This window comes from Balaenoptera physalus (genome assembly GCF_965194825.1).
Source record: "Balaenoptera physalus genome assembly, chromosome: 9".
In the NCBI taxonomy this organism is placed as follows: domain Eukaryota; kingdom Metazoa; phylum Chordata; class Mammalia; order Artiodactyla; family Balaenopteridae; genus Balaenoptera; species Balaenoptera physalus.
This window is the reverse complement of record NC_138888.1, coordinates 62,065,914-62,091,986: the sequence shown is the minus strand read 5'-3', so window position 1 is coordinate 62,091,986 and position 26,073 is coordinate 62,065,914. Positions and strand designations below refer to the sequence as shown.

Below are 26,073 nucleotides of genomic sequence, written 5' to 3'. Positions count from 1 at the left end.
GAAGGAGCAAAGGGCACATGAGGGCACGTGAGCATATTCTCCCTTATGAGAGATTCCAGGTGGCTGTCATTTAAAATGTGTCTATACATCTCCTTAAACAAAACGTCATCCAAGCCACAGTGAGGATGGAGACGTAGGGCTTGCACTGGCCAACCGTGTGCTAACTCTTCCTATTGAAGAAGGGCAGACAGGCTACTGGGTGACAACTAGAAGTCTCTGCTACATATGCTTATACTTCTATATCTAGATTTATGGCAGTTTACACATTATGTCAATAGTTTACATATTACTGATTTCCATATATGATATATGTGCATTTTCTTATACCTCCACTTCCCCTCTCCTATTATTTGAATAGAGTTAAAAGCTACCAGTTGAATCAATTCATTAATATGATTTAGGAAATATAATTTTCTATACAGAAAAGGATTATCAAGACTTTATTTCCTATCTTATGGAGTTTATTATTGTGACAATTTTTTCTTACATAATTTCCATGTAAATATCTTTAATACTTTCTCTAATTTGCTATCTACAATTTCATGCAATCTACTGGGTCTACATTTTTTTTTCTGGAGTGCTCCATCATTAAGGCCTCCATTTCTCCTACTCCAAACAAGACTGGTTGTTCTTTCAGCTTGCTGAACAGCTTTTATTCTGGCACATCTCTTTGTTACTCTCCTTTGTTAGAGACATGGTTTCCTAGATTCTATATTTTCCTCTTTCTTGATGTATTCCCTCATTTTGCTGGAACACATCCTCCACTAATAGCTTAAGAAAGTTTGCATAGAAGGCAAACCTTCTGAATAGGTCTTCATCTTCCCTACTTTTCATTGGCAGTACGAGTATAAAGTTCTCAGAAAGATAGATGGAGATAGATGATAGCTAGCTAACAAGTAGGTAGATAGACTTTCCTTCAGAATTTTGAAAGCCATCTTCTATTGTCTTGTTGTTTCCAGACTTGAGATATCTGATTCTATTCTGATACCCAGTCCTTTACATGTGGTCTTTCCTAGTACTTACGAGATATTTATATCAGTGTTCTGAAATTTTCTTTATCTGTGCTCTGAAAGTTCATTATGAAGTGTCCTAGTGTGGGCCATTTTCATTCTTGATAGTGGCGAATTGGTAAATCCTTTAAATCTGGATATTCATATTTCTCAATTATAAAATATTTTCTTGTATTTCATGTGTTATCATTTCCTTCCTTCCATTTTCACTCTATTTTTTAAATTTAATTTTTATTGTTTATTAGAGTATAGTTGACTTACAATGTTGTGTTAGTTTCAGGCGTACAGCAAAGTGATTCAGTTATTCATATACATGTATCTATTCTTTTACAGATTCTTTTCCCATATAGGTTATTACAGAATATTGAGTAGCGTTCCCTGTGCTATACAGTAGGTCCTTGTTGGTTGTGTATTTTAAATATAGTAGTGTGTACATGTTAATCCAAAACTCCTAATTTATCCCCCCCCCCCGCCCCGACCTTTCCCGTTTGGTAACCACAAGTTTGTTTTTGAAGTCTGAGAGTCTGTTTTCGTTTTGTAAGTAAGTCCATCTGTATCATTTTTTTAGATTCCACATATGAGTGATATCATATATTTGTCTTTGTCTGACTTACTTCACTTAGTATGATAATCTCTAGGTCCATCCATGTTGCTGTAAATGGCATTATTTCATTCTTTTTATGGCTCAGTAATATTCCACTGTATATATGTACCACATCTTCTTTATCCATTCCTCTATCGATGGACATTTAGGTTGCTTCCATGTCTTGGCTATTGTAAATAGTGCTGCTATGAATACTGGGGTGCATGTATCTTTTCAAATTATGGTTTTCTCTGGATATATGCCCAGGAGTGGGATTGCTGGATCATATGGTAATTCTATTTTTAGTTTGTTAAGGAACCTCCATACTGTTTTCCATAGTGGCTGCACCAATTTACATTCCCACCAACAGTATAGGAGGGTTCCCTTTTCTCCACACCCTCTCCAGCATTTATTATTTGTAGACTTCTTGATGATGGCCATTCTGAACAGTGTGAGGTGATAACTCACTGTAGTTTTGATTTGCATTTCTCTAATAATTAGTGATGGTGAGCATCTTTTCATGTACCTGTTGGCTATCTGTATGTCTTCTTCAGAGAAATGTCTATTTAGATCTTCTGCCCATTTTTGGATTGGGTTGTTTATTCTTTTGACATAGAGCTGCATGAGCTGTTAGTATATTTTGGAGATTAATCGCTTCATTTGCAAATATTTTCTCCCATTCTGTGGGTTGTCTTTTCATTTTGTTGATGGGACTCTCTTTTTCATTTAGCGGGCTTTACTCATGCCTAGATATTTTTGGTTGACAATACATATTAAAGATGAATGTTTAAAAAGCTAAATAGCAGCTTTCTATGTGTGGATGAGATGTGTCAACTGGCATGTTTCACTTTGGGGTGACTGGGTGGGAGCCATAATTCCACTGGGGGATTCCTAGGCTTCCTATTCCATATGCAGCTCAATATGTGAAGGACTTTTCCCTGGAGCCATTCAGTTCTCCAGAGAAGAAGTCTCCAGTCTCCTAATTGGAGATATATGCAGTGTAGGCTAGATGCGGACAAGAGAATAGATATCAATCATCCTTGAAAAAAAGCCTTCCAATTAATAACCTGCATTTGCTTTAAATCCCAAGTAGTTCTTGTTCAATTTCTAGAGAATAACCTATAATGTCTTGTCTGAAGGCTATACATGTAGTTACTTATTCAATGTACAGAGGGATGGAAATAGTAGTTGAGGTTTCAGTTCTATATACAGGAAAAAAAAAAAATCAATGCTTTTGCTTATACCATTTTCCGTTCTGGACTTTATTTTCTATACTTTGATATTTATACCATCCCTAAGTTATGACTCTGTGCATTTGCGGGGGCAACTAAGTCCTCCTCTCTTCTGTATAAACTTCTGTTCTGTTAAGTATGTAATATTTATTCTATCCATTGCTGATATTCAACAGGCACTTCCCAGTTTGGCCATGCAAACTTTTGAAATAGAAATACTCTTGTGCCTGTCGGTTATTGGCAGCCAACCCAAAATTCCTTGTGTTCCCTCTTGCCCCCGCATCGTCTGGAAACATTCCTTTCACAGACACACACACACACACACACACACACAGCTCTTCAAGGGACACAGATGGCACCCTTAAATGGATCACTGAAAGGTTTAATGAAGAGACCATTGACTGGGATGTGGAAAGGGTTAAGGGAAGCCAAGAAGTGATAGGGCAGGACCCCAGACTCGTCAAGATTAGAAAGCTATCACCTCCCCTCAGCCGGAAAAAACAAGGAAAGGGAACAGTTGTCACAACTAAGTAGAGCTATTGCTACAGAATAATCACCCTACAGAGACTATGGTCTTATGTGGATCACAGCAAAGACTGCCAAATCTTGACCCAGCATGGAAGGAGCCAGGGTCTGGAATAAAGACCCTGACATCTCCTGGTGCCTCCATTAGCTGAACAAACAAGAAGCCAAAGGGCAAGGCAGCCCTCTCAGCCCTAAGGGTCGGGTGGATAGTAAATCTAAAGAGGAAAACAAAGGGTTGACAGAGACCATGCGGCACATGACTGTCTCAGCAGAGGGTCCCCAGACAACTGCTCCAGCACTATATCTGGCAGTTCTTTTTGGTTGCTGGGACCCTATGCCATAATTATTTTCAAATAATTTTAAATATCATCCCTACTCCTGCTACACAAATTCACAAAATGTAATAAACTTTTATCCACCAATATCCCCTCTCTTATTCTCCTTTTGCCTATAGATTTATACTCACTGTGCATGGGTGATGGGGGGTGGGAGAATGTGGGGTCTAGACTTCAAAAGAAGTCTAGATTCAATTTTAAGGACTGTTTCTTTGGATTCAACTTCCCAAACCACTTGCAGATCTTCATGCATGCTATGCTGGCTCACACCTCCATAGTTCTGCTCCTCTGCCTGGAATGACTTCCATTCACTTGGCCAACTCCAACTCTTTCTTCAAGTCAGCTCAGAAATTCCCTCCCCTAGGAAGCCCTACCTGCTAAGTGCCCTCCTGCATGCTTTTATAGCACCGCCTTGTGATTACCATTATCACAATGCTTTTTCCACTTGGCTGAAACTGTTTATTTCCACTTCTTCAATGACACTGTTAGCTACCTGAGAGCAGGAATAGCATATTTCTGTTCGGTGATTCTCGACCCATCAGACCAACTCCTTCTATTGAGAAATACATTTAGTCCCTTTACTATCCTGATATGAAAGCCATAGTTAACGCACCTATATAAACACACACTTAAAATATCAATAGGCCCAATGGCCTTTGCAACAGCCTGAGGTGCTACCTGCTGCACAGGAGGTGAGCACAGGCTCCCGGTACCTGCCCACTGGCTCAGCCAGAGCCAGAGCAGGAACCACATCCCCATAGCCAGCTTTAGTACCTTGGGAAGATGGAGCACATTCTCACTATGGATTCAGGAAGGAGGACAAACCAGTCCTGAGAAGATTTACTATGGTTATCAAGACATCCACACATGCTGAAGAATTGTCTTCTGAGAGAGTGAATCCGACTATGCCAATGAATCCCAAAACCTTTTTGGACAGTCTTGGATTCCCCACCAGAAGGAGATCGGGAACAAGCTTTTCAGTAGAAGCACTGGGACGAAATGCAAAGAGATGAACCAGATTATTCAGGTCAAGAAGTAGACCAACTGCCAAAGGTTACTGTGGTAATCAAAACCAACCCCAATGACAAAAGAATCATTAGGTGGGCTTAGAATTCCCCCCCCCCAAAAAAACACTCCCTTTGTTGGCACTGGTGGCATGCCAGTAGCCGGTTCTTTGATGAACAGTGAACTTCAGTGGGTGACAGGAGACATGCATCCCAAGGGACCTTTCAGCATCACTTACATGATCACACGCATCACAGACCTGAAGACAAGAGACTTTGAACAAAGTTTGGAGAGGCTCGTGGCTACTTAAATCGTATTGAACCATTGAAAGATAATCAGACCTTTCCTTAACTTCACACTCTTCAAAAAAATTGAGATAATTGGGCTTCCCTGGTGGCGCAGTGGTTGAGAATCTGCCTGCTAATGCAAGGGACACAAGTTCGAGCCCTGGTCTGGGAAGATCCCACATGCCGCGGAGCAACTGGGCCCGTGAGCCACAACTACTGAGCCTGTGCTCTAGAGCCCGCGAGCCACAACTACTGAGCCTGCGCATCTGGAGCTTGTGCTCCGCAACAAGAGAGGCCGCGACAGTGAAAGGCCCGTGAACCATGATGAAGAGTGGCCCCCGCTCGCCGCAACCATAGAAAGCCCTCGCACAGAAACGAAGACCCAACACAGCCAAAAATAAATAAATTAATTAATTAATTAATAAAAAAAAACTGAGCTAAAACTCAAGCCCTCTTTTAAAAAAAAATTGAGATAATTAATGACTTGGAAGCTGAAGATTTTCAGATTGAAGACTACAATCCTCATTTGACTATTAAAATGGAAATGGCTATGTGAAATACCTTCAAATGAGTTCTATTTCAAGGATATGGTCAGTCTTTAGAAGGTGGTCTGGATGCCCAGGTGAAAGTTTTTGCTTTTGCTCTAAATAAAAAGGAAATTTTGATACATCAAAAGCCATCAATATCCTATCAGTTACTATGTATCATTAAGCACAGCTGCTTTCGGGGGTAATTGCTTTCGTAAAATATGCCACTTCTTTCAGAAAAAAAGTTCCTGAGCTTAGTTAACACTTTAAGGATGTGTGAAAATTCTAAGAATATGAATAAGATCAGATTAAGTTTATAGACCTTAGAAAAACATGTGGATGCATCTGCATAAAGAATGTCAGTGAATTTCAAGTATTATTTAAACTATCACTATTTCAGTATGTAAAAACTATCAATCATAATATATAATGTGGTTATGGTCATTTGAAATTATATTTTTATACCACTATAAATATAATAAAGCAGTAAACTGTGTTCAAAAGAAATCAACAAAATTCCTTCACTTTAGTATATGGAATAATAAAGGGAAATTACTTATAATTAAGGAGGCTATATGTCAATATATAAATCCTTGAACAGGACAAAATTTGAATTACTCAGATATTTGCAATGAAGAATTACATTGACTGTATTGGTTCCTAATGCTGACACTTACAGGTGTGTGATGTAAGAGCCTCTAATACCACATATATCTTTTCCATCAGTGACTTGACCTTCCAAAATGATGAACAACTGAACAAAATGGATTTAGGCTCTGGACTCATAACTACAAAAACAAATCTTTCACCTACTGTCTCTGGGTAACGTTTTTCCTCACATTTTAAGTTCTTTGAAATTAGGAAATTTGTTTTATAGTCAAGTGCTTCTTACAGTCTGTTTCAACCAGGTGGCAGTCAAGATCAGAAACTTGGTCAGCTGTTCATTGTGTCATCAGTTCAACTGCATTATCTGCTTTGTAGGTATTACCTGTGTTGAGTTTAATTACTATATAAAATGTCCTTTTAAAAGATCATGGGGCCTCCCTGGTGGCGCAATGGTTGAGAATCTGCCTGCCAATGCAGGGGACACGGGTTCCAGCCCTGGTCTGGGAAGATCCCATATGCCGCGGAGCAGCTAGGCCCGTGAACCACAATTACTGAGCCTGCGCATCTGGAGCCTGTGCTCCGCAACAAGAGAGGCCGCGATAATGAGAGGCCCGCGCACCGTGGTGAGGAGTGGCCCCCACTTGCCACAACTAGAGAAAGCCCTCGCACAGAAACGAACACCCAACACAGCCATAAATAATAAATAAATAAATATTAAAAATAAAAAAATGTTAAAAAAAAAAAGATCATGTATGATTCAACGTTGAAATAAATAGCTATTCAAAGGCATGGAAAGCTGTGTAGCTGGGCATAATTTTGAAATTTTAAAATATTAATAATTGGAAGAATGATCATATTCAATTTTTTTTTCCCAAAGGAACATCTAAATTGCTTCCTCTAAGAAAGAAGCACACATTCCTTATTTAAGGAAGGTAGACACCATCAGAAGATGTTGGCTTATGTTTTCTTAATGAATCATATGCAAGATTTCCTACCACGTGTCACCCAATGCAACAGATCTCAGGAGAATTTGTAGATCCCTCAGAGATGATAAAAGAAATTTCAAAGCTACAAGAGCTATGAAGACTGATCTATGTTTCATACAGAACTAGAGTAAAGGCATGTGTCACAACTTATAGCATTTCTCCCTTCTCAGTTATACATAATCATTTATCTTAAAAATCAGTGGTATCTTACATCAAATGAAATATGGTATGTGAAAGTATGGCAAAATATTTCAGAATCCTATGGAACCTTGGACAATTCTTCACTGTGAAGGACTGTCCTACAGATTGAAAAATGTCTAGAATTGTTGGCTGGGAATTGTGGCCTTAGAGCTTATTCCAGGAACTAGTACATAATAGGTGTTCGATACTTGCTTTTCAAAAGATGATTGATGAGTGACTAAACTTTAGAATTTCCCAGTAGGTTGACTATTACCAGCTCAGCCATTGATCCTTGGTCAAGAATTGATCATTTGATAATTCTTACTGTAGACTGTAGTTCTCTTATGTAAAATTTTTACCCTCCATTCAGTAGAGCATTGCTTAAGCAACTGCGGTCATAGCATTATTTATTTATTCCTCAGACATACATTCAACAAATACTTATTAACAATTTACCAAGAGCCAGACCTTGTACTAAGCACTGTGAAAACAGTGTAAAATAAAGTGTATATAGAACCTGCCCTTACTTAACTTATACTGTCATAGGCAGAAAATTAAATAAGCGATAACAATAAAATGAAATAAGTACTCTGAAGGTCGTCAGGGGGTAAAATAACATTCATTTGGGTTTTAGTCATGCTAACTCATTTTGCCAGTGATAGGTACATTCTGATCTAGGATACAGATATCATTGTCACTTCAGTATCTCTGGAGGCTACCATAAAAACTCCATTTCTGTGCAATTCTTTTGGCTCGTGGAGAAAAGGATCAGCAGAATAAATGTGGGAATGGTATTTTTTTCACTCCGATAAAAATACGGTATCCTTTAAACAACAAATATTAAAATGAAAATTCTCTATGCTTCTTTTTCACTCCTCATTTATTTTCTCAAGAGCTCTACAATTTAAGTCTCAAAGTTCGGTCTCAGGGGCTTTCCTGGTGGCGCAGTGGTTGGGAATCTGCCTCCCGATACAGGGGACTCAGGTTCGAGCCCTGGTCCAGGAAAATCCCACATGCTGCCGAGCAACTAAGCCCGTGCACAACTACTGAGTCTGCGCTCTAGAGCCTCTGAGCCACATCTACTGAGCTCACGTGCCACAACTCCTGAAGCCCGCGCACCTAGAGCTCATGCTCCGCAACAAGAGAAGCCACCGCAATGAGAAGCCCGTACACCGCGACAAAGTAGCCCCCGCTCAGCACAGCTAGAGAAAGCCCATGCACAGCAACAAAGACGCAAGGCAGCCAAAAATAATAATGATAATAATAATAACTTGGTCTCAAAATGGAACCAGCAGTGCTCAGAAAGATGGTTCTACGGGCTGTCCAGCAAAACAGGTCCTGAACACGCTTCACATTGAACATGGACAAGTTACACACGTCATCCGTTCTGTCAAACATAATTTAAAGTGGAACAATGGTCCAAACTCATTTCCACAGTTTAATGAGCAATTTGACAATATAATCCCTAATCAATATTTTTATTAGATATATTTGAATGTACTTTTTTAAAGTATGTTAGTAAAGTTACTGAATTGCAAAAAAACTATTTTACAGATTATAATCAATTTTTAAAAGTAGATTTTCTTTCCTTCTCTTTCTTACACCAACACACACATCTACCCCAGACTCCAGCATTTTTGAAAGAAAAAATAGATCACTAGGCATCAGAAATAGAAATTAAATAAATAAGTGAAGTAGGTTTGCCTCAAGGTTGAATTATTATTGTGGCTGACGAGATTATACTAAAAAATCAGCAAGATCTACTTTTAATGTTATTATATTTTCCTCATTATATAAAAATGTTTTTCTTCTGACAAAATGGTAGAAAATACACTAATCAAAACTAAAGCCCAGGGGGGCTCCTCGGGAAGATGGCGGAAGAGTAAGACGCGGAGATCACCTTCCTTCCCACAGATACAGTAGAAATACATCTACACGTGGAACTGCTCCTACAGAACACCCACTGAACGCTGGCAGAAAACGTCCGATCTCCAAAAAGGCAAGAAACTCCCCCCGTACTTGGGTAGGGCAAAAGAAAAAAGAAATAACAGAGACAAAAGAATAGGGACGGCACCTGCACCAGTGGGAGGGAGCCGTGAAGGAGGAAAGATTTCCACGCACTAGGAAGCCCCTTAGCGGGCGGAGACTGCGGGTGGCAGAGGGGGGAAGCTTCGGAGCCACGGAGGAGAGCGCAGCCACAGGGGTGCGGAGGGCAAAGCGGAGAGGTTCCCGCACGGAGGCTCGGCGCCGAGCAGCACTCTCCAGCCCGAGAGGCTTGTCTGCTCCCCCGCCGGGGCGGGCGGGGCTGGGAGCTGAGGCTCGGGCTTCGGTCGGATCGCAGGGAGAGGACTGGGGTTGGCGGCGTGAACACAGCCTGAAGGGGTTAGTGCACCACAGCTAGCCGGGAGGGAGTCCGGGAAAAAGTCTGCAGCTGCCGAAGAGGCAAGAGACTTTTTCTTCCCTCTTTGTTTCCTGGTGCGCGAGGAGAGGGGATTCAGAGCGCTGCCTAAACGAACTTCAGAGACGGGCGCGAGCCGCAGCTACCAGCGCGGATCCCACAGCAACAGGGGCGCAGAGGGAAAAACGGAGAGATTCCCGCACAGAGGCTCGGCGCCGAGCAGCACTCTCCAGCCCGAGAGGCTTGTCTGCTCCCCCGCCGGGGCGGGCGGGGCTGGGAGCTGAGGCTCGGCTTCGGTCGGATCGCAGGGAGAGGACTGGGGCTGGCAGCGTGAACACAGCCTGAAGGGATTAGCGCACAACAGCTGGCTGGGAGGGAGACCGGGAAAAAGTCTGCAGCTGCCGAAGAGGCAAGGGACTTTTTCTTGCCTCTTTGTTTCGCGGCGCGCAAGGAGAGGGGATTCAGAGCGCCGCCTAAACGAACTCCAGAGAAGGGCGCGAGCCGCGGCGATCACCGCAGACCCCACAGCAACAGGGGCGCAGAGGAAAAAAACGGAGAGACTCCCGCACAGAGGCTCGGCGCCGAGCAGCACTCACCAGCCCGAGAGGCTTGTCTGCTCGGCGGGCGGGGCTGGGAGCTGAGGCTCGGGTTTCGGTTTCGGTTGGATCGCAGGGAGAGGACTGGGGCTGGCGGCGTGAACACAGCCTGAAGGGGTTAGCGCACCACAGCTGGCTGGTAGGGAGTCCGGGAAAAAGTCTGCAGCTGCCGAAGAGGCAAGAGACTTTTTCTTGCCTCTTTGTTTCGCGGCGCGCAAGGAGAGGGGATTCAGAGTGCCGCCTAAACGAACTCCAGAGAAAGGCGTGAGCCGCGGCGATCAGCACGGACCCCAGAGACGGGCGTGAGACGCTGGGGCTGCTGCTGCCGCCTCCAAAAAGCCTGTGTGTGAGCACAAGTCACTCTCCACATCGCCCCTCCCGGGAGCCTGTGCAGCCCGCCACTGCCAGGGTCCCGTGATCCGGGGACAAGTTCCCCGGGAGAACGCACTGCCCGCCTCAGGCTGGTGCAACGTCACGCCGGCCTCGGCCGCCGCAGGCTCACCCCGGCTCCTCTGTACACCTCCCTCCCCGCGGCCTGAGTGAGCCAGAGCCCCCGAAGCAGCTGCTCCTTGAACCCCGTCCTGTCTGTGCGGGGAATAGACGCCCTCAGGCGACCTACACGCAGAGGCGGGTCCAAATCCAAAGCTGAACCCCAGGAACTGTGCGAACTGGGAAGATAAGGGGAAATCTCTCCCAGCAACCTTAGAAGCAGCGGATTAAAACTCCACAAACAACTTGATGTGCCTGCATCTGGTGAATACCTGAATAGACAACGAATCATCCCAAATTCAGGAGGTGGACTTTGGGAGCAGGATATATTAATTTTTCCCCTTTTCCTTTATTTGTGAGTGTATATGTATATGCTTCTGGGTGCGATTTTGTCTGTATAGCTTTGCTTTACAATAGCTTTATTTTACTTCACTATATTATAGCCTCTTTCTTTCTTTCTTTCTTTCTTTCTATTTTTTCTCCCTTCTACTCTGAGCCGTGTGGACGAAAGGCTCTTGGTGCTCCAGCCAGGCATCAGGGCCGTGCCTCTGAGGTGGGAGAGCCAACTTCAGGACACTGGTCCACAAGAGACCTCCCAGCTTCACGTAATACCAAAAGGCAAAAATCTCTCAGAGATCTCCATCTCAACATCAAGACCCAGCTTCACTCAACGACCAACAAGCTACAGTGCTGGACACCCTATGCCAAACAACTAGCAAGACAGGAACACAGCCCCATCCATTAGCAGAGAGGCTGCCTAAAATCATAATAAGGCCACAGACACCCCAAAATACACCACCAGACGTGGACGTGCCCACCAGAAAGACAAGAGCCAACCTCATCCACCAGAGCTCAGGCACTAGTTCCCTCCACCAGGAAGCCTACACAACCCACTGAACCAACCTTAGCCACTGGGGACAGATACCAAAAACAACAGGAACTACGAACCTGCAGCCTGTGAAAAGGAGACCCCAAACACAGTAAGATAAGCAAAATGAGACGACAGAAAAACACACAGCAGATGAAGGAGCAGGGTCAGAACATACCAGACTTAACAAATGAAGAGGAAATAGGTAGTCTACCTGAAAAAGAATTCAGAATAATGATAGTAAGGATGATCCAAAATCTTGGAAATAGAATAGACAAAATGCAAGAAACATTTAACAAGGACGTAGAAGAACTAAAGAGGAACCAAGCAATGATGAAAACCACAATAAATGAAATTAAAAATACTCTAGATGGGATCAATAGCAGAATAACTGAGGCAGAAGAAAGGATAAGTGACCTGGAAGATAAAATGGTGGAAATAACTACTGCAGAGCAGGATAAAGAAAAAAGAATGAAAAGAACTGAGGACAGTCTCAGAGACCTCTGGGACAACATTAAACGTGCCAACATTCGAATTATAGGGGTCCCAGAAGAAGAAGAGAAAAAGAAAGGGACTGAGAAGATATTTGAAGAGATTATAGTTGAAAACTTCCCTAATATGGGAAAGGAAATAGTTAATCAAGTCCTGGAAGCACAGAGAGTCCCATACAGGATAAACCCAAGGAGAAACACACCAAGACACATATTAATCAAACTGTCAAAAATTAAATATAAGGAAAACATATTAAAGGCAGCAAGGGAAAAAAAACAAATAACACACAAGGGAATCCCCATAAGGTTAACATCTGATCTTTCAGCAGAAACTCTGCAAGCCAGAAGGGAGTGGCAGGATATACTTAAAGTGATGAAGGAGAAAAACCTGCAACCAAGATTACACTACCCAGCAAGGATCTCATTCAGATTCGATGGAGAAATTAAAACCTTTACAGACAAGCAAAAGCTGAGAGAGTTCAGCACCACCAAACCAGCTTTACAACAAATGCTAAAGGAACTTCTCTAGGCAAGAAACACAAGAGAAGGAAAACACCTACAATAACAAACCCAAAACATTTAAGAAAATGGGAATAGGAACATACATATCGATAATTACCTTGAATGTAAATGGATTAAATGCTCCCACCAAAAGACACAGGCTGGCTGAATGGATACAAAAACAAGACCCATATATATGCTGTCTACAAGAGACCCACTTCAGACCTAGAGACACATATAGACTGAAAGTGAGGGGATGGAAAAAGATATTCCATGCAAATGGAAATCAAAAGAAAGCTGGAGTAGCAATTCTCATATCAGACAAAATAGACTTTAAAATAAAGACTATTACAAGAGACAAAGAAGGACACTATATAATGATCAAGGGATCGATACAAGAGGAAGGTATAACAATTGTAAATATTTATGCACCCAACATAGGAGCACCTCAATACATAAGGCAAATACTAACAGCCATAAAAGGGGACATCGACAGCAACACAATCATAGTAGGGGACTTTAACACCCCACTCTCACCAATGGACAGATCATCCAAAATGAAAATAAATAAGGAAACACAAGCTTTAAATGATACATTAAACAAGATAGACTTAATTGATATTTATAGGACATTCCATCCAAAAACAACAGAATACACATTTTTCTCAAGTGCTCATGGAACATTCTCCAGGATAGATCATATCTTGGGTCACAAATCAAGCCTTGGTAAATTTAAGAAAATTGAAATAGTATCAAGTATCTTTTCTGACCACAACGCTATGAGACTAGATATCAATTACAGGAAAAGACCTGTAAAAAATACAAACACATGGAGGCTACACAATACATTACTTAATAACGAAGTGATCACTGAAGAAATCAAAGGGGAAATCAAAAAATACCTAGAAACAAATGACAATGGAGATACGACGACCCAAAACCTATGGGACGCAGCAAAAGCAGTGCTAAGAGGGAAGTTTATAGCAATACAAGCCTACCTCAAGAAACAGGAAACATCTCGAATAAACAACCTAACCTTGCACCTAAAGCAATTAGAGAAAGAAGAACAAAAAAACCCCAAAGCCAGCAGAAGGAAAGAAATTATAAAGATCAGGTCAGAAATAAATGAAAAAGAAATGAAGGAAACAATAGCAAAAATCAATGAAACTAAAAGCTGGTTCTTTGAGAAGATAAACAAAATTGATAAACCATTAGCCAGACTCATCAAGAGAAAAAGGGAGAAGACTCAGATCAATAGAATTAGAAATGAAAAAGGAGAAGTAACCACTGACACTGCAGAAATACAAAAGATCATGAGAGATTACTACAAGCAACTCTATGCCAATAAAATGGACAACCTGGAAGAAATGGACAGATTCTTAGAAAGGCACAAACTGCCGAGACTGAACCAGGAAGAAATAGAAAATATGAACAGACCAATCACAAGCACTGAAATTGAAACTGTGATTAAAAACCTTCCAACAAACAAAAGCCCAGGACCAGATGGCTTCACAGGTGAATTCTATCAAACATTTAGAGAAGAGCTAACACCTATCCTTCTCAAACTCTTCCAAAATATTGCAGAGGGAGGAACACTCCCAAACTCATTCTACGAGGCCACCATCACCCTGATACCAAAACCAGACAAAGATGTCACAAAGAAAGAAAACTACAGGCCAATATCACTGATGAACATAGATGCAAAAATCCTCAACAAAATACTAGCAAACAGAATCCAACAGCACATTAAAAGGATCATACACCATGATCAAGTGGGGTTTATCCCAGGAATGCAAGGATTCTTCAATATACGCAAATCAATCAATGTGATACATCATATTAACAAACTGAAGGAGAAAAACCATATGATCATCTCAATAGATGCAGAGAAAGCTTTCGACAAAATTCAACACCCATTTATGATAAAAGCCCTGCAGAAAGTAGGCATAGAGGGAACTTTCCTCAACATAATAAAGGCCATATATGACAAACCCACAGCCAACATTGTCCTCAATGGTGAAAAACTGAAACCATTTCCACTAAGATCAGGAACAAGACAAGGTTGCCCACTCTCACCACTATTATTCAACATAGTTTTGGAAGTGTTAGCCACAGCAATCAGAGAAGACAAAGAAATAAAAGGAATCCAAATCGGAAAAGAAGAAGTAAAGCTGTCACTATTTGCAGATGACATGATACTATACATAGAGAATCCTAAAGATGCTACCAGAAAACTCCTAGAGCTAATCAATGAATTTGGTAAAGTAGCAGGATACAAAATTAATGCACAGAAATCTCTTGCATTTCTATACACTAATGACGAAAAATCTGAAAGTGAAATTAAGAAAACACTCCCATTTACCATTGCAACAAAAAGAATAAAATATCTAGGAATAAACCTACCTAAAGAGACAAAAGACCTGTATGCAGAAAATTATAAGACACTGATGAAAGAAATTAAAGATGATACAAATAGATGGAGAGATATACCATGTTCCTGGATTGGAAGAATCAACATTGTGAAAATGACTCTACTACCCAAAGCAATCTACAGATTCAATGCAATCCCTATCAAACTACCACTGGCATTTTTCACAGAACTAGAACAAAAAATTTCACAATTTGTATGGAAACACAAAAGACCCCGAATAGCCAAAGCAATCTTGAGAACGAAAAATGGAGCTGGGGGAATCAGGCTCCCTGACTTCAGACTATATTACAAAGCTTCAGTAATCAAGACAGTTTGGTACTGGCACAAAAACAGAAATATAGATCAATGGAACAGGATAGAAAGCCCAGAGATAAACCCACACACATATGGGCACCTTATTTTTGATAAAGGAGGCAAGCATATACAGTGGAGAAAAGACAGCCTCTTCAATAAGTGGTGCTGGGAAAATTGGACAGGTACATGTAAAAGTATGAAAATAGAACACTCCCTGACACCATGCACAAAAATAAACTCAAAATGGATTAAAGACCTAAGTGTAAGGGCAGACACTATCAAACTCTTAGAGGAAAACATAGGCAGAACACTCTATGACATACATCACAGCAAGATTCTTTTTGACCCAGCTCCCAGAGAAATGGAAATAAGAACACAAATAAACAAATGGGACCTAATGAAACTTAAAAGCTTTTGCACAGCAAAGGAAACCATAAACAAGACCAAAAGACAACCATCAGAATGGGAGAAAATATTTGCAAATGAAGCAACTGACAAAGGATTAATCTCCAAGATTTACAAGCAGCTCATGCAGCTCAATAACAAAAAAACGAACAACCCAATCCAAAAATGGGCCGAAGACCTAAATAGACATTTCTCCAAAGAAGATATACAGATGGCCTACAGACACATGAAAGAATGCTCAACATCATTAATCATTAGAGAAATGCAAATCAAAACTACAATGAGATATCATCTCACACCGGTCAGAATGGCCATCATCAAAAAATCTAGAAACAATAAATGCTGGAGAGGGTGTGGAGGAAAGGGAACACTCTTGCACTGTTGGTGGGAATGTAAATTGATACAGCCACTATGGAGAACAGTATGGAGGTTCCTTAAAAAACTACAAATAGAACTACCATACGACCCAGCAATCCCACTACTGGGCATATACCCTGAGAAAACCATAGGTCAAAAAGAGTCATGTACCAAAATGTTCATTGCAGCTCTATTTACAATAGCCAGGACATGGAAGCAATCTAAATGTCCATCGACAGATGAATGGATAAAGAAGATGTGGCACATATATACAATGGAATATTACTCAGCCATAAAAAGAAATGAAATGGAGGTATTTGTAATGAGGTGGATGGAGTTAGAGTCTGTCATACAGAGTGAAGTAAGTCAGAAAGAGAAAAACAAATACAGTATGCTAACACATATATACGGAATCTAAGGGGAAAAAAAAAAAAAAAAAAAGGCCATGAAGAACCTAGTGGCAAGACGGGAATAAAGACACAGACCTACTAGAGAATGGACTTGAGGATATGGGGAGGGGGTGGGGTGAGATGTGACAGGGTAAGAGAGTGTCATGGACATATATACACTACCAAATGTAAAATAGATAACTAGTAGGAAGCAGCCGCATAGCACAGGGAGATCAGCTCGGTGCTTTGTGACCATCTAGAGGGATGGGATGGGGAGGGTGGGAGGGAGGGAGATGCAAGAGGGAAGAGAAATGGGAACATATTGTATATGTATAACTGATTCACTTTGTTATAAAGCAGAAGCTAACACACCATTGTAAGGCAATTATACTTCAATAAAGATGTTAAAAAAAAAAAAAAAAAAAAAAAAAAAAAAAAAAAACTAAAGCCCTGGGCCAAAAGGCATAATTACCAATACTTCAATGATCTCAGGTGTATTTCTTTTTAAATAGTCAAATGCACCCCTTTAAGATACTTAGAAGATCCCTGAGAAATACATCTCTAATCTAGTTGAAAATATTCTTCTACTCGAAATTACTATAGTGAATTAAATATTCTGTCTTAATCACTAGTTTATTTTAATACATTTTTTAATACATTTTAATTTTATCTATTTTATACATTTTTATTAAATTTCAGAATAATTCTGACCACTGAAATATTTTCATGTTGATATTTGAGCATTAACAGAAGGGTTTTTTCCCCCTGTATCCACTTTCTTTTTATCACCCTCCTGCACCACCCCAAATCTTTCACATTTCTGAGTCCTAAAGGTGAGAGGTTCACTGCTTGTCAGGGTATCAACAAGATCATCTAAAATAAACCTAGTGGGTAGCACTTACAGATAAAAACAGCATCATGAATATGGATGTGGAAATAGTCAAGTTTGAAACCTTAGAAATTCATGAGTGCTACAGTTAAATCTGAAACCTAAAAAAAGAAATTTAGTATTTCGCTGCTTCTGTCTTTTAAGGAGCTAAATTCTCTCCACTTCTGCTATAGTAACATTTCTCATACATTTTAAAATGACAGTTGAAAAATCCCAACAGATGAAAACCTGACCTATTGCCATAAAATGCACAAACACTGGTGCATCTGTATATTCTCAGTATTAAAAGCTTGTGACAGGGGTCATTTAAAAGGTTTTTTTTCTCCTCCTCTTTACCATTTGACTGGCGAAACAGGTAACTGGAAATGTGGTTCTGACCCTTATTATTCTTATAGACACCTCTTCTAATCCCAGTGGAAAGTGAGGATATCCTAAGAGGTACTTTCACAGGTATGGAGTCATAATAAACTTCAAAACTTTCATTTCACAGATAAAGAAACAGAGAGCCAAAGGAATCAATATAACTACCCAATTAAGAAAAAAACAACAACAACAAACTGCTGGCTAACTATTAATAAAATCTAACTTGACTTAACCTCTCATTAGGTTACGAATTTTGGCTTGATTACAGCAGGCTAATATCAATACTGTGTAATGCAGACATGCCAAAGACAAGACGATTCACTAGAAAACTAAAAAATATTTCCATCTCTGAAATTCCATAAAGTGGTGCTCTACATGATCACTATTTTAAGGGTACAATTTTTATACATAAGAAAGATGACTAGAAAACTGAGTGGTTGAATCATGAATTTTTTTCCCTTTCTACATAAAAGTTAAAGCTCTTCTTATGAATCACAGAGCAATCTATGCTCTTTTTCAGCAAGAACTGGATTTAGTTATTTCAATTTCAAGCTGCTTATCTATGCCAGTTGAGGTCTGCCTTAAGCCCTTATCTTCTTGCCTCTCAGAACCATACCCACCTGTCTTTTCCCTGCTTTATGACGCTGGATCTGAACTCCAAACAACTTTTGTTCTTTGCCAGCTGCCTTGATGTTAGGCTCTACCAAAAGTGGGTGTTAGAGGGAGAAGACAAGACTAAAGGAGAGGACTTCCCTGGTGGCACGGTGGTTAAGAATCCACCTGCCAATGCAGGGGACACGGGTTCAAGCCCTGGTCCCATGTCCCTGGTCACATGCAGCGGAGCAACTAAGCCTGTGCGCCACAACTACTGAGCCTGTGCTCTAGAGCTCACGAACCACAGCTACTGAAGTCTGCACACCTAGAGCCCATGCTCCGCAAGAAGAGAAGCCACCACAATGAGAAGCCCGTGCACTGCAACAAAGAGTAGCCCCTGCTCGCTGCAACTAGAGAAAGCCCACATGCAGCAACGAAGACCCAACACAGCCAAAATTAAATAAATTACAAAAAAAAAAAAAAGACTATAGGAGAAAGACTTTTTTCCAGCAATATAACCCATGACTTCCAGAAATTAACTCTTTGGTCCTCAGACTGTGACTTGAGTTGAGCTTGTCACTTACTTTATGTAAGAACTCAAGTGGACTCAAAATCTATTGTTTTATCAGTGTTGTTTGTCATCAGTGCTACTACAGTGTCACTCTTCTAACTGGACGATGACATTACCTTTAAGTCAATGTTTTAGCAAACATTTCTGCAATTCATGTTTGGTACCTGTCAGAATCTGATCAGGAGACAGAGACTACACTAGTAATTTGAACTGGAAAAACTCAATTGTTAACTAAAACTGAATGCGAAATTTAATAGGTGGGTTGCAAAATTACAAAGTTTATTTGAAGCCTTGCCAAGTTTCTCAGATAAAATTTAGGGCACTGTTTGGCAAGGAATGGGGCCTTGAAACTGAGAATAAGAATATCTGACTTGACTCAGACGAAACTGAGAATCTTCAAACCCTGAGTCAATCTTAGCCTTCCTCATCAAGAAAATGTGCTTGCTCTCCCTTGTAAGAAGAATATCCTTCATCTGCTTGTAAATCCTATAATAACCTCACCTTAGACAGATGCTTTACTAGAGGATACCCGTTCTGCTCAAGATGCACTCCAGCCATTCCTTTGCCACTAGCACCATAACTAAGGTCAAATCTGAACTTACTTCAGGGGGTCAAAAAGAAGCAGGATTAAAGAGGAAGTAGTTTAAACACCAAAAGAATTGTAATACTTTGCTAATGTATATTGGAGACTCCTGGGGAATATGTTTATGAACAGATTTTAAAGTTGTTGTATTAAGGAGGACAGATTATACTACACTATTTATGCTATACTATACCAGGCTGAATTCTTTTTACATGGGTGCACTTACTAGAGATATTGAAATTAATGTTAGTTTGTACAGCTAGGATGCGTTCTAACAGTGCAATTGGTTGGCCGAAACTTGGACTTCATGGTGGCATATGCTTAATGAAGTTGAAATGCCAGTGTTTCCCTGGCACTAATGTAGAGAAAGGAATACAAAGATTTAGGAAGACAAGACTTTAAATGGATTTATCCTGTATAATCTACACACAGACACATACCAACTATATCTATGAGAAGACCCAGAAGACACTCCCTTCACGAGGGCGTTGAGAAATATATTAATGAGGATAACCTTAAAAATACCTGTTTGTTCTCATTTTCTAGACAGTAATGACCTTTGGGATACTGCCATTGAGATGGGTTTCCCCATTACACTGGAGACTTCAAAACAGCAGAAACGAAATTTTAGCACTTTGGTGCCAAGCACAAGGTGGATGTTTTAAATAAAAAGGACTCAGGCACCTAGTGATGGTCAGAACATTTTGACTCATAGGGATGTTTGGTGAGCTAATAGATCAGAGTGTCTCTGAGAATGAAATATATTGACAGCCTGCTAGAATATTACTTGATTTATAAACAGATCCTGATTTTCATAGCCAAAAGCCTGCCACAGTAGTCACTGCCTCTCACTCAGTTTCAACATGGCAAAGGGTATGGATATTAGGAAGGGGTGAAAAACTGGGAACAATAATGCCAGATACCATAAGATTCTTAGCTGTATGAGGAGAGAGGGATAACATTCCAACTCACTCCTATGCCTTGTGTCTAATTCCAATAATCTATTAAACCTAAATTCACTAATAAACACTCTCAGGGCAGTCGAAGTATCTGTGATCACTTACAACCATGATCTCAACTTCTAAATTTTTGACGTTTTGAACTATGCACTTAAGTGAATATGTACTAATTATCATGTATGTTTAGAATATATGTGTTCTACTGAGGGAGATTCTTCAGGATATGTAGTCCACCATATTAACAAACATAAATTAGTCAATTTTCTTCTGGCAGAATCCAGAATTCCTTCTGGATTCTTTTTTTTTCTTACTAAACTATATCCTTTAGTAGCTCTTTTAAAAGAGTTAGAAAGGACTCGTAGCCTCTCTCAGTCTTTCTCTGAGTATATTTTTATTGTGACCTCACTCTTAAATTGTAGTTTACCTGGGTATAGAATTTCTTATTAAAAGTGTTTTTTTCTATCAGTACTTCAAAGATATCATATTATTGTATTCAAGTAACTATTTCTGAATAAGAAATTTCCTGTCTATCTAATTGTCCTTCTTTGTACATAGAGTATCTTTCCTGGCTGGTAAGTTTTAAGATATTTTCCCTCTGATATGCTCTATTTTATTCTCAGCCATTTTAATAATGGCTGAGAATTTTCTAAAATTAATGACAGACACAAAATTACAGATTCAGAAATCTCAGAGAACACCAAGTAAGATAAACAAAAAAAACTACACCTATGCATATCCAGCTTCAGAAAACCAAAGGCAAAGAGAAAATTTTGAAAATCTCAGAGGAAACAAAACTACCTAACATACAGAGGAGCAAGGATAAGAATGTCATCATACTTCTCTTCAGAAACCATGTGTGCAAGAAAAGAGCGAAGTGAAATATTTAGTGTTGAGGAAAAAAAAAAAATCACTAACCTAGAAAATTGTATCCAGCAAAATTATTCTTCAAAAATGAAGGAGAAATAAAGACTTCTCAGACAAGCAAATTTATTCTTGTTGTGTTGTTGTTGTTGACAGTAGACCTGCCTTGCACGAATGTTAAAAGAAAGTTCTTCAGAGAAAAAGGAAATGACATAGGTGAGAAACTCAGACCTGCATAAAGAAAGAGAATCAGATAAGGAATAAGTAAAGGTGAAATAAGATTTTTTATTTTTCATTTTCAACTGACCTAATAAATTTGTTCAAAATAATGATAGCAATGATGCATGCAGTGATTATAGCTTATGGCTAAGTGAAATGAATGACAGCTGTTCTAAGGAATGGGAGGGAGTCATTGGGAACACTCTGCTAAAAGGTACACACACTACCCATAAAGCATAATACAGCGTTATTTGAAAGCAGATTTATATTAGTTCTAAATGTATATTGCAAATTCTAAGCCAATGCCTAAAAAAAGTTTTTAAACAAGTATAATTTATATGCTAAGAAGAAAGAAAAAAGAATCATATGAAACATTCAATTAAAACTGGAGAAGGAGCAAGGGCAACGGTTGGACTGCACCCCACAGACCTGCAAGCCTTGTACTTGCCCAGCTTCAAGACCAAAGAAAGAGCCCAGAGTCAGCAACAGAGACATCAGTGGTTTAATGGAAGAGGGGAGCTTACAGGTCTGAAGCAAGGTCCTAGAGCCAACACTGCATTGTGTGCAGCGGACGGTAGACAGGACGTGGGGGCAGTCTTTGCTTCCAGAGGGGAGGGAAGGTTACCAGTCTATAGAGGGAATTGACATCAGGTTGGCTCATCGGTTACCAAGGAAACTAGCAGGCCCCTCACTGCCCCTTTGATAAATTATCCTGGGGGAGATGTTCTGATCTAAAGATGAGAACAATCATAAGCTGAGGCAGGGGTGGGAGGAGTATTTAGGAAGGTCAGTCAAGTGAGTAGGGTGTAGGTCAAGCAGGCACTGGTCAAGCAGGGGATGTACAGAGAGCAAGAGAACAGCCATCTTGGGTGGCCTGATCATATACTCCACCCCTACACACCCTGCACAACCCTTACAATCTTGGTTCACTCCTCTTCCACGAGATCCCTTTGGTCATGTATGTAGGGGGGCACTAAAACCACATATCACAAGTACAATAAAAGACAGCAGCAGTCAAAGAGTATCAAGAATGAGATACCTAGTATGCTCAGAACAGTCATTTGTGGGCAAATTTTAGAGCCAAGCACTTACCAGGTCAATGGAGAGGGAGTCAATGATAGCAGCACCCTGTCCAGTTACAAGGAAGGTAAGGCCACACCTGGTTTCACAAACCCAGAGCCACCCCCATGGGGAGGGGAAGGCCCTGACTCTAAGAGAAATATTTTGGTGGCCTAGCCAGGAGTCAGCAGTCACAGTACAGGTCTGCCACCCCATGTTATGTTGGGTGCCATCAGGGGTGGACCCATAAGGTCTTTCCAACCAAAAAAAAAGTTAATCCCACTAGTTGGACTCGTGTGTCCAGAAGCCAGCTGATTCCCTCAACACAGCATAGCCCAGGGGGGCGCATGGGCAGTCTCCCTGGCAAAGAGTAGGATGTGCTGTATGGTAACATTTACCGACAGGCATCCTTCTGAGGTACCGGCATGTGTGACAGGAAGATGTAAGCGTCTTTCTCCCCATTGTCAGTCATCCCCACATGGTCACATTAGCCTGATCAATTTTTCATGCAAGTCCAGAGAAAGGTGACAATAGCAACTCACTGTAGACCCAGCAGTTAAACTCATTTCACAGTGAACCCACTGTTGCTGCTCAGGCTAGGGACGAAATGTAAGACATCTAACAGGAACGACACAGGGGAGATCATGACCGTTAAGCAAAACACAAGCAGTAACCGCATTCTGAGGTACCACACCCTGAACAAGCTCAGAGGTATATTGATGCGGAAACGTTTTAGAGGCTATACATTTTATCATTTATACCAAATGGTTACACGACCGTTTTATCTGTGCTTTTAGCAGCAGATTTAAAGCAAGCAGTGTTACACACCATGAGTAGTTATACTCTTTGACAACTTCACTAGAGAATTCTCTTTCCATCCTGAACATCAGGGCAAAAGTATGGCTAACACAATAACTTTCATAAATACAGACCTCAATTAGCAGAACTAGAATTTAATATCCACTGAAACATAATATTTTTCTCCCTCAAGTTACCCTCATCTCCACCAAACACAGCCAAATCATGACTAATTTGTTTGCAAATTAAGTCTGGTCAATTAACCACATAGTTTCTTCCAAACTGGCTGTGGTGGAACAGTCCTCAGAAGGAGTCTCAGACTGAATTCCCAAAAGGCCTCTCAAGGCCAGGAAACCCATGTCAAAGGCGTGCCATCAGACTCCGCCTTGGTGGATTTCCCTCTTCTAGAGGTCCCCAAAATACTGAGATTCCTGCACATGCCAGGAGACAGTCTTTCCTGTTCACCTGATACGGCTGCTTGGAACCCAAGAATCTCCAACTTCTGGAGGCACCAGGCAGAGAAAAAAGAAAAATGTTTCAATTCTACCCACAGGTGTAGTTTACCAAATTGCTGTAAGTCATAACTAACTCGAGGGGAAGGGCTTCCTTAGACCTGCAAAGCACAGATCAAAACCAGTAATATTCCAGAGAAAAACCATAAGAATCATAAACATATTCGCCAGTTCACTCAGTAACCAATCCTTCTGTGAACTTTTTATGAAGCCATTAGGTTTTCCATTAGGAGTCTTTAATTTCTTTCTCTGTTCAGCAGTATGATCTGAAATTTATCAGAGGCCTATACTTGTCAAAGACTCCTTCCTATGAATTTTCTTGAAGATGAAGCACTTTTGCAATAACATCAGAATACAACTGTCTATAAATGATAAAAGACTTTAAAAGGTATGGTTAAATGTCTGATTACAATATAATAAAGAAACTTGGTTACAATAACTACAATTATGACTGATTATAATCTTAACCCTTAAAAACCTTAATCTCTGGCAAAAAACAAGAACTAATTGTAAACTATTTGTCATACCAGCATTTCCTGATTGGAAAACTTATACTTTAGTCTTCCTCTCCTAAGAAGGCAAAAGTAGATAAACTTAGAACTGACCAGCAATTAATACTCCAATATTTTATCCTATTTGAAATGACAGATAGTCAATGAATTCTCTTCATATATCTATATAGACACAGAGATGTCACAGTTTTCCTGCTAGACTTTAAAAGGCCTCTTTGTTTCTTCACTCTCAGGGATCACAGGTGATTATAATTCCTGGGAGCCCAGGTAATCTCACTTATATCTCAAAGGCGCAGGAAGAGAAATACCACTTCTTTCTAGAAAACTAACTTCCTCTAAGGGCATGTGCAACAACCAGTTTTGTTAGAGTGTCAAAAGATTCCCATCTTGGCCCTTTTCAAGGATTTTTTTCAGTTTCTAAACAGCCAAGTCAGTTTAAATAAATAACAGTAACAGACAATAATACATATCATTCACTCACCTTCACGTGCCGCACTTTCAGAGGAACAGGAATCAGCATTCAAGTTAACTTTTGCCTCAGCTGTTAGCTCAGCTTCTGTGGCCTTTCTTAACGTAAAAAGCAATGGCCTGCCCACAGCTGTGGCCACTGCCTCATCGCCTAACTTCTTTTTCCCCCAACCATAATGGCAGCCAATATCTCAGCAATGGCCTTGGGGAGGGGGGGCGGTAGGGTGGTCTGTAAGTTCTCTGTACTCTCTTAGCAGCCCCGATTCGTCAAGAACAGCCACCACAGGGCCCCAGGTACTCGTGGACGGCCACTCCAGGATTACCCCTGGAACTTTTGGGCCCCGCATTACTGGATGGCCACCTCAGGATTACACTCGTAACTTCTAGACTCCATACATTAGCCGACGGCCCCCGCAACCTTCCATTCCCTGTCCTTATTTCCCAACATCTCCACGCTCACGGGAGTTTCCTCGGTCTCCCGGCTGGCTAGGCCAATTGTTGGGCTGCACCCCACAGGCCTGCAAGCCCTGTGCTTGCCCAGCTTCAAGACCGAAGAGCGAGCCCGGAGTCAGCGAGACAAACATCAATGGTTTAATGGATGGGGGAGCTTACCTGTCTGGAGCGAGGTCCTGGAGCAACGTCCTCCCTCCTGTGCTGCAGACCGCGGGCAGGCCGAACATGGCGACAGGCTTTGCTCCCAGGGAAGCTGGGAAGGTTACTTATCAGTTACAGGGGAATTGACGGCAGGTGGGCTCATCAGTTACCAGGGAAACTAATAGAGGGGCACGCCCCTCACCACTCCTTTGATAAGCTATTCTGGTGGAGATGTTCTGCTCCAAAGATTAGAACGAACACCAGCTGAGGCGGGGGGCGGGGTGGGAGGGCATGCAGTAGGAAGGTCAGTCATGTGACTATGGTGTAGGTGAAGCAGGCGCTGGTTGAGCAAGGGATGTACAGACAGCGGGCGGCCTGATCATACAGCAACTGATAGAAAAGTTACAAACATGCTAGATACTAAAAGAACTGTATCAATAATCACTTTAAATGTGAATGATCTAAATACCAGTTAAAGACAGAGACTATAAGAGGGTAAAAGAGGGTAAAGAAATAAAAGAGGGTAAAAAAATAAAATTCAAGATTTAATATAAGTTGTCTACAAGAAATTCAATTTACGTATGAAGACACAGACT

At 40.8% G+C, this 26,073-nt stretch overlaps 1 long non-coding RNA gene across 1 annotated transcript in view; it reads right to left on the bottom strand.

Moving 5' to 3' along the window:
- The window catches only part of LOC309667190, a 119,254-nt gene extending 93,458 nt beyond the window's left edge, over positions 1–25,796 (bottom strand). The window contains exon 1 of the long non-coding RNA XR_014267604.1: positions 25,496–25,796. This is a non-coding gene — a long non-coding RNA (uncharacterized lncRNA). The remainder of the gene's footprint in view (positions 1–25,495) is intronic.
- Between the last annotated feature and the right edge of the window lie 277 nt (positions 25,797–26,073).